General features: G+C 32.5%; 1 pseudogene; it reads right to left on the bottom strand.

The window, feature by feature from the left end:
* Positions 1-221: 221 nt before the first annotated feature.
* LOC141519593 (olfactory receptor 10AG1-like) lies at positions 222-942 on the bottom strand (annotated as a pseudogene).
* Positions 943-7,490: the final 6,548 nt, after the last annotated feature.

The following is a 7,490-nucleotide window of genomic DNA, read 5'->3' as shown; positions in this document are numbered from 1 at the left end:
ACATCACCATGCAATTTTAATTGTAGCAAGATAAATTTGTTCTTTAATTATAAATAAAAACTTTTTTTTCTCAAAGAAGGATGGAGAGAAAGAATGCTAAAAGATGCCAGATCACAAGAAGGGAATTATATGATTTTGAAAGTTACAGAAGAAGAAAAAAAGATTAGAAAGTAGGAAAATGGCTCAGGATAAATGCCACACAAATTAAATTATTTTATTCATTACCCTACATATTTGGAAAATAGTTTTCTCATTGACTGAATGAAGTCCTTGTTCCTCAGACTATATACCATGGGATTAATCATTGGGGTCACAATGCTGTAGAATAGAGAGAAGATCTTATCTGTTCTGCTTGAGTAATTGTACATGGATTGCAGGTATGCAGTGATACCAGAACCATAGTATAAGCAGACAATGATAAGGTGAGATGAGCAAGTAGAGAAGGCCTTAGATCTGCCTGTGATTGATGGGAGCTTCAGAATGGTGATGAGGATTCTGCTGTAAGAATAGAGTACCAATAGAAAAGGATTCGGCACCAGAGATATCTCCACATGCCAGCTTCAGTAATGGGGGCATGTCATAAAAAATATGATTGATTTTGTTTGAACCACAGAAGGACACAGAGAAAACCTGATATGTCTACCCTATTATGAGTGGAATTGCAGTGACCCAGGATCCAATCACCATCTGGACACACATCCTCTGGTTCATGATTAGAGGGTAATAGAGTGGATTACAGATTGCCATATAGCGATCATAGGACATTACGGTCAGCAGAAAACTTTCTGTGATTCCAAAAATAAGAAAGAAAAACTGTTGTGCAGCACATGACAGTAGAGAAATGTTTCTTTTCTGGCTCCAAAGATTCTTAAGCATTCTGGGGAGAGTGACTGATGTGTAACAAATTTCCACAAAGGAGAAGTTTCCAATGAAGTAATACATGGGTTTTAGAGGGCTCGTTCCACATTGGTGATTAAAATGATGAGACCATTGCCTAAAATTATACATATATAGATGACTAAAAAAATAACAAAAAGAAACCCTTGAAAGCTGGGAAACTCAGAAAATCCCAGGAGAATAAATTCTTCCATTACAGTTTTATTTTTAAATTTTATTTCTCCTCTATATTCCATCTTCAAAATTATTAATTTCCAATAACAATGTTCATTTTTTCCATTCAGAGGTGGGATTATGAAACTGAAATGATAAATGGACAGGTTAGATTATATGACAAGTAAGGTAACAGAATGTAATTTGTATTTTTTTATAATCATCTAGTTTGGATATTTTATGTTTTGACATCATATAAAAACAATAGGATGCTTTGGTTGGAAATTTTTATCCTGGATTCTTTTCCACCTCAAGTCATATTTGATATTTTCTTTTAAATTTGAAGCCATATATGCATCTATACATTTCCATTTTCCTGATTATTCTAGGTAAAGAAACTTCATGTCCTAAAAAGGTTATTTTATTGTTTAATGTGGCATCCAAATATTCCTTCTTTCTCTCTTTTAAGTAATAAGTTCATTTCTATGTCTAAATTCTCTGATACTATTAGTGTGGTAATAGTTTCTAAGGAAGGATAAGACATTAAAACACAATATTCTTTTGTTCTGCTCTTAGTAAGGAATCTTGCAATTTAGAACAATTTATTAGCCAAGCAAAAAATTTGATGCTCAATATTTTGGAATGTAAACATAAATATCAGAGAATTGTATTTCACTTACCATTATTATTCATCTATATACTCAGATATGAATAGGCAGATACTTTTCATCTTATCTGATCAACTATATTCAATGTAAATAAATTCTTGAATCTTAAATACCTTTGCAAAATGTCCTGAATTTCAGGTAAGTCAGAGAATACTTAGGCTTCTAATTTTCAGGTCTTTTGAGTCACTGGAAGTCAGAGAGTATTGATATACCAAGGGAACCATCAAATTAGAGAATTAGATTGTGATAGAGTGCATCCAAATCCTGAAGTTATATGCATAATGTCCTATGAATATTACTATGAGATTGAGATAAAATCTATACCAGAAATGTCTATGATGTTAAACAGTAGTTGTCCAAAAAAGAGCAAAAAAGAGAAGTTACTATAGAACACAGAACATGACCTTTGCAGAATTCATGTTTCAGATAGTCTCCTAGCACTACATTGCTTCATGCCACGTTTGAATAGAAAAGTAAATATGATGCTTTAATGTTCTCTCTGCCCTAGACTCATTCCTGGCAAGTTGACAGTAGTTAAATAAAAATGCAAGTGGGATGAGGCAGGATTTTAAAATCTTTGCTAGTTGGGAAAAAGAATGTTTCTTTATTTATCATGCATTTAACTTGTAAGCAGCTCCTCCTTAGGAGTATAGATCGAGGCAGTTAATCTTCCCATAGGAAATACCTGTTGACCAACACACTTCTACCTATAGGGATATATGAGACTGAGCAAGCAATCTGTTTGGATTTTCCCCATACATGAACAGTCCTGTAGGAAAACTGCCTTGGCATTAAAAATAGCATAATTCTTTCTGAATTTGAGCAAACAATGACTAAACAATATAAATTTCTCACTTTATAAGTCAAAATCATTATTCATATTTTGCTTATCAAACATAGTTACTAAAGATGTTTTGATAACAATAAATAAAATTGAATATTAGTCACCTTTAGAGAGAAAGAAGCAGATAAAGACAAAGACCAAGAGACAAAGCAAGGCACAGAAAAAGATACTGAGGCAAAGTGAGAAAGCAAGAGAGAGTGAGAGGGAGAGAGAGAGAGAGAGAGAGAGAAAAAAAGAAACAGAGAAATACTCAGAAAGAGAGAAAGCAAGTTAGAGAGACAGACACAGAGAGAGACAGAGTGATAGAACTTTGTTCTTTTCCAAATGCTTTCCTATTCATGCCTTTTTTTCAACTAATAATATTTGAAATTTGTATAGCATGAGTACTTTCAAAATAAAAACCTTCTCTGAATCAGGAGATTGTAATTATAATTTCAAATGAATGTCTCCTTTTTCTTATTAAATATTGGTCCCTGAGTAAGATACTTCCTGTAATTTTCTAAGGTCAGTGGACTTAGAAATCAACTAATAAAATAAGCTCTGTTAAAAAGGAGAGATGTACAAGTTAGATGTGTAGAATATAGCTTACTTACCTTTTCCTGTTGTGATAAAAATCATATCCAGATGATTTCTTTTGCTAATATGGCAAAATATTACACCTATATATCTGCCATTTTACAGTGCATTTTGATTTTTAAAAGAAAATCCTCATATTCAAGTCTATTCTCATAAAGATTATTTTTTTAATATTGCTGCCATAGGCACAATTAATCTGACTTTACAGAGGAGTAAGGTTAAATTTAAGCATTACTAATAGTTTGTCTACAGTAAAACTACTAAAAAGTTTCTAATTTTCAAGAAACTCCCTTGTCACTTCACTTTCAAAATTGTTCTTACAGTATGATAGAACCTTTCCTTTAATCATTAATAATTTTAGAAATATTGCCTTTTGCATCACTGAAAATATAAACTATCAAAATAATGATTGAGTTGAATGAAGCAAGCTCTTAAATAGAAAGCATTCTTGACCTACTCTACTCTCTGGAGACAATTTCTCTCCCTGACCGTATTTCCTTTTTTAATCAGTAGTCTGATTTTTTGGATGTTAATGCAACTCTTTAAACATTCACTAATAAGAAAGTGTGAAATATCGGAAAGAGCTTTGGGCTTTAGATTCAGAGGTATTGCAACATATTTGGCTCTGCTCCTTTCTTACTATGCAACACTGCAAAGTTTGTACATAAGTCCCCTGAAAATCTTCCTTCATCATGATAATTCAGTTAAATCTAGCTATCCCTTTGTCACAGACCTGTTGTTTATGTAAGAAGTAAGGGGAGATTAAAGTATTCTATTTCTTTTTTCATAATTGACATTTGTTTCCAGAAAGAGGAAATAGATTTACTTTTTTTCTTTTTTTTTTCAGAAAATAAGATATCTGTTTTTTTTTTCCTAAATTAAAGTGAATAGTCCTTAAACATTGTTCAGACTTCACAGCTCCTTATCTGTATACAGATGGTGCTCTCCCTTGCAGGTAGCCCAAAATTGTTCCAAAATGTTATACTGATGGAATGAGTGAGTCCTTCAAGGTTGAACATCACTTCCATATTGCTGTTAGGATGTACAGTGTTTTTCTGGTTCTGCTCATCTCACTCAACATCAGTTCATGCAAATCTCTCCATGCTTCCCTGAAATCCCATCCCTCCTGGTTTCTGATAGAACAATAGTGTACCATGACATACATATACCACAGGTTGCTAAGCCATTCCCCAATTGAAGGAAATTTAATTGATTTCCAATTCTATGCCTCCACAAACAGGGCTGCTATAAATATTTTTGTACAAATGATGTTTTTACCCTTTTTCATCATATCTTCAGGGTATAGACCCAGTAGTGGTATTGCTGGGTCAAAGGGTATGCACATTTTTGTTGCCCTTTGCGCATCATTCCAAATACCTCTCCAGAAAGGTTGGATAAGTTCACAGCTCCACCAACAGTGTAATAGTGTCCCAGGTTTCCCCACAACCCTTCCAACAATGATCCTTATCCTTTCTGGTCATATTGGCCAATCTGAGAGGTGTGAGGTGGTACCTCAGAGAAGCTTTAATTTGCATTTCTCTAATAATTAATTAATTAGAGCAATTATTCATATGTTTATGGACTGCTTTGATCTCATCTGTAAATTGTCTTTGCATATCCTTTGACCATTTGACAATAGGGGAATGGTTTTTTGTTTTAAAATAGGACTCAGTTCTCTGTATATTTTACAAATGAGTCCTTTGTCAAAATCATTAGTTGTAAAGATTGTTTCCTAATTTAAGACATTTCTTTTGATCTTGGTTACAGTGGCTTTATCTGTGCAAAAGCCTTTTAATTTAATGTAATCGAAATCATATAATTGGTTTTTGGTGATGTTCTCCAACTCTTCCTTAGTCATAAACTGCTCCCCTTTCCAAAGATCTGACAAATATACTAGTCCTTGAACTTCTAATTTGCTTATATTATCTTTCTTAGGTCTATGTCCTGTAAGCATTTGGATCTTATCTTGGTAAAGGTTGTGAGGTGTTGTTCTAATCTAAGTTTCTTCCGTACTAACTTACAATTATCCCAGCAGTTTTTTTTTTTACAAAGAGGGGGGTTTTATCTCAAAAACTCTTTGGGTTTATCAAACATCAGATTTCTATAGTAATCTCCTGCTTTTGCACCTACTCTATTCCACTGGTTGACCATTCTATTTCTTAGTCAATACCAAACAATTCTGATAACTGATGTTTTATAATGTAATTTTACATCAGGTAGGGCCAGGCCACATTCTTTTGCACTTCCCTTCCTTAAGCTCCTAGAAATTCTTGACTTTTTATTTCTCTATATGAATTTACTTACAATTTTTCTAACGCATTAAAGTAATTTTTTTTGGAATTTTGATTGGTAGGGCACTGAACAATAGTTTAGTTTTGGTAGAATTGTCGTTTTTATTATATTAGCTCTCCCTATCCATGAGCAGTTGATATTTGCCCAGTTATTTAAATCTGATTTAATTTGTGTGAGAAGTGTTTTATAACTGTTTTCAAAAAGTTTCTGTGCCTGTCATGGCAAATAGACATATATAGAAAAGTTGAGGATTTATGAGGGTTTATTTTATAACCTGCAACTTTGCTAAAATTACTAATTGTTTCCAGTAGTTTTTTGGATGATTTCTTGGGATTCTCTAGGTAGACCATCATGTCATCTACAAAGAGTGAGAGTTTTGTCTCTTCCTTCCCAATTCTAATTCCTTCAATGTCTTTTTCTTCTCTAATTGCTGAAGCTAACATTTCTAATACTATATTGAATAGTAGTGGTGATAATGGTAACCCTTGGTTCACCCCTGATCTTATTTGGGAATGCCTCAAGCCTCTCCCCATTGAGTATAATGCTTGTTGATGGTTTCAGATAGATACTGCTAATTATTCTAAGGAACAGTCCATTTATTCCTACACTCTCTAGGGTCTTTAGTAGGAATGGAAGCTGTACTTTGTCAAAAACTTAAAGCATCTATTTACATGATCTTATCATTCCTGATAGGTTTGTTGTTGATATAATTGAGTATACTAACAGTTTTCCTAATGTTGAACCAACCCTGCATTCCTGGAATAAATCCTACTTGATCATAATGTATTAGTCTAGTGATAACTTGTTGTAATTGTTTTGCTAAGATTTTATTTAATATTTTTGCACCCATATTCATCAGGGAGATAGGTCTGTAATTTTCTTTCTCTATTTTAACTCTTCCTGTTTTAGGTAACAGCACCATAATGGTTTCATAGAAAGAGTTAGGCAGAGTTCCATCTTTCCCTATTTTTCCAAAGAGTTTATATAGAATTGGAACCAATTGTTCCTTAAATGTTTAATAGAATTTGCTGGTGAATCCATCAGGTCCTGGAGATTTTTTCTTAGGGCGTTCTATGATGGCTTGTTGAATTTCATTTTCTGAGATAGGGTTGTTTAGGTATTTAATCTCTTTTTTCATTTAACCTGGGCAACACATTTTTATAAATATTCATCCATTTCACTTAGATTATCAAATTTTTGGCATAGAGTTGGACAAAATAATTTCAAATTGTTACTTTACTTTCCTCCTCATTGGTGGTGAGTTCACCTTTTTCATTTATGATACTAGCAATTTGGTTTTCTTCTTTCTTTTTTAAATCAAATTGATCAGAAGTTTCCCAATTTTATTGGTTTTTTCATAATACACTTTTGGTTTTACTTGTTTTACTTATTTTACTTTTTATTTTATTATTTTATTATTTTACTTATTAATTCAATAGTTTTTTTTTGCTTTTGATTTTATTAATTACTCCTTTAAGTTTTAGAATTTCTAATATGGTATTTAATTAGGGATTTTTCATTTGTTCTTTCTCTAACTTATTAAGTTGCTTATTCAGTTCATTGAATTTCTCTTTATACAATTTCTTCATGGAAGCATTTATATCCCTATTATATCCCTTCAGATTTGCTTTGAATGAATCCCATAGGTTTTGGTATTTTGCTTCATTATTGTCATTATCAAGGATAAAATGGCTAATCCTTTCTTTAATTTGTTTTTTGGTCCACTCATTTTTTAAAATGAGGTTATTCAGTTTCCAATTTGTTCTGGGTCTATACCTCCTTTGCCCAATATTGCATTGTGATCTGAGAAACATGTGTTTACTATTTCTGCCTTTCTGTGGTTGATCATTAGGGTTTTATGACTTAGTACATGGTCAGTTTTTGCATAATTTCCATGTCCTGCAGAGAAAAAGTTAATTCCTTTCTATTCCCATTCAGTTTCCTCCATCAGTCTACCATATATAATTTTTCTAACAATCTATTTAACTCCTTAACTTCTTTCTTGTTTATTTTATGATTCAATTCATCTAGATATGAGAGTGGGAGGTTAAGGTCTCCCA

This window comes from Macrotis lagotis, chromosome 3, assembly GCF_037893015.1.
Source record: "Macrotis lagotis isolate mMagLag1 chromosome 3, bilby.v1.9.chrom.fasta, whole genome shotgun sequence".
Classification (NCBI taxonomy): domain Eukaryota; kingdom Metazoa; phylum Chordata; class Mammalia; order Peramelemorphia; family Peramelidae; genus Macrotis; species Macrotis lagotis.
The sequence above is the reverse complement of the archived record's forward strand: the minus strand, read 5'-3'. Positions and strand labels throughout refer to the sequence as shown.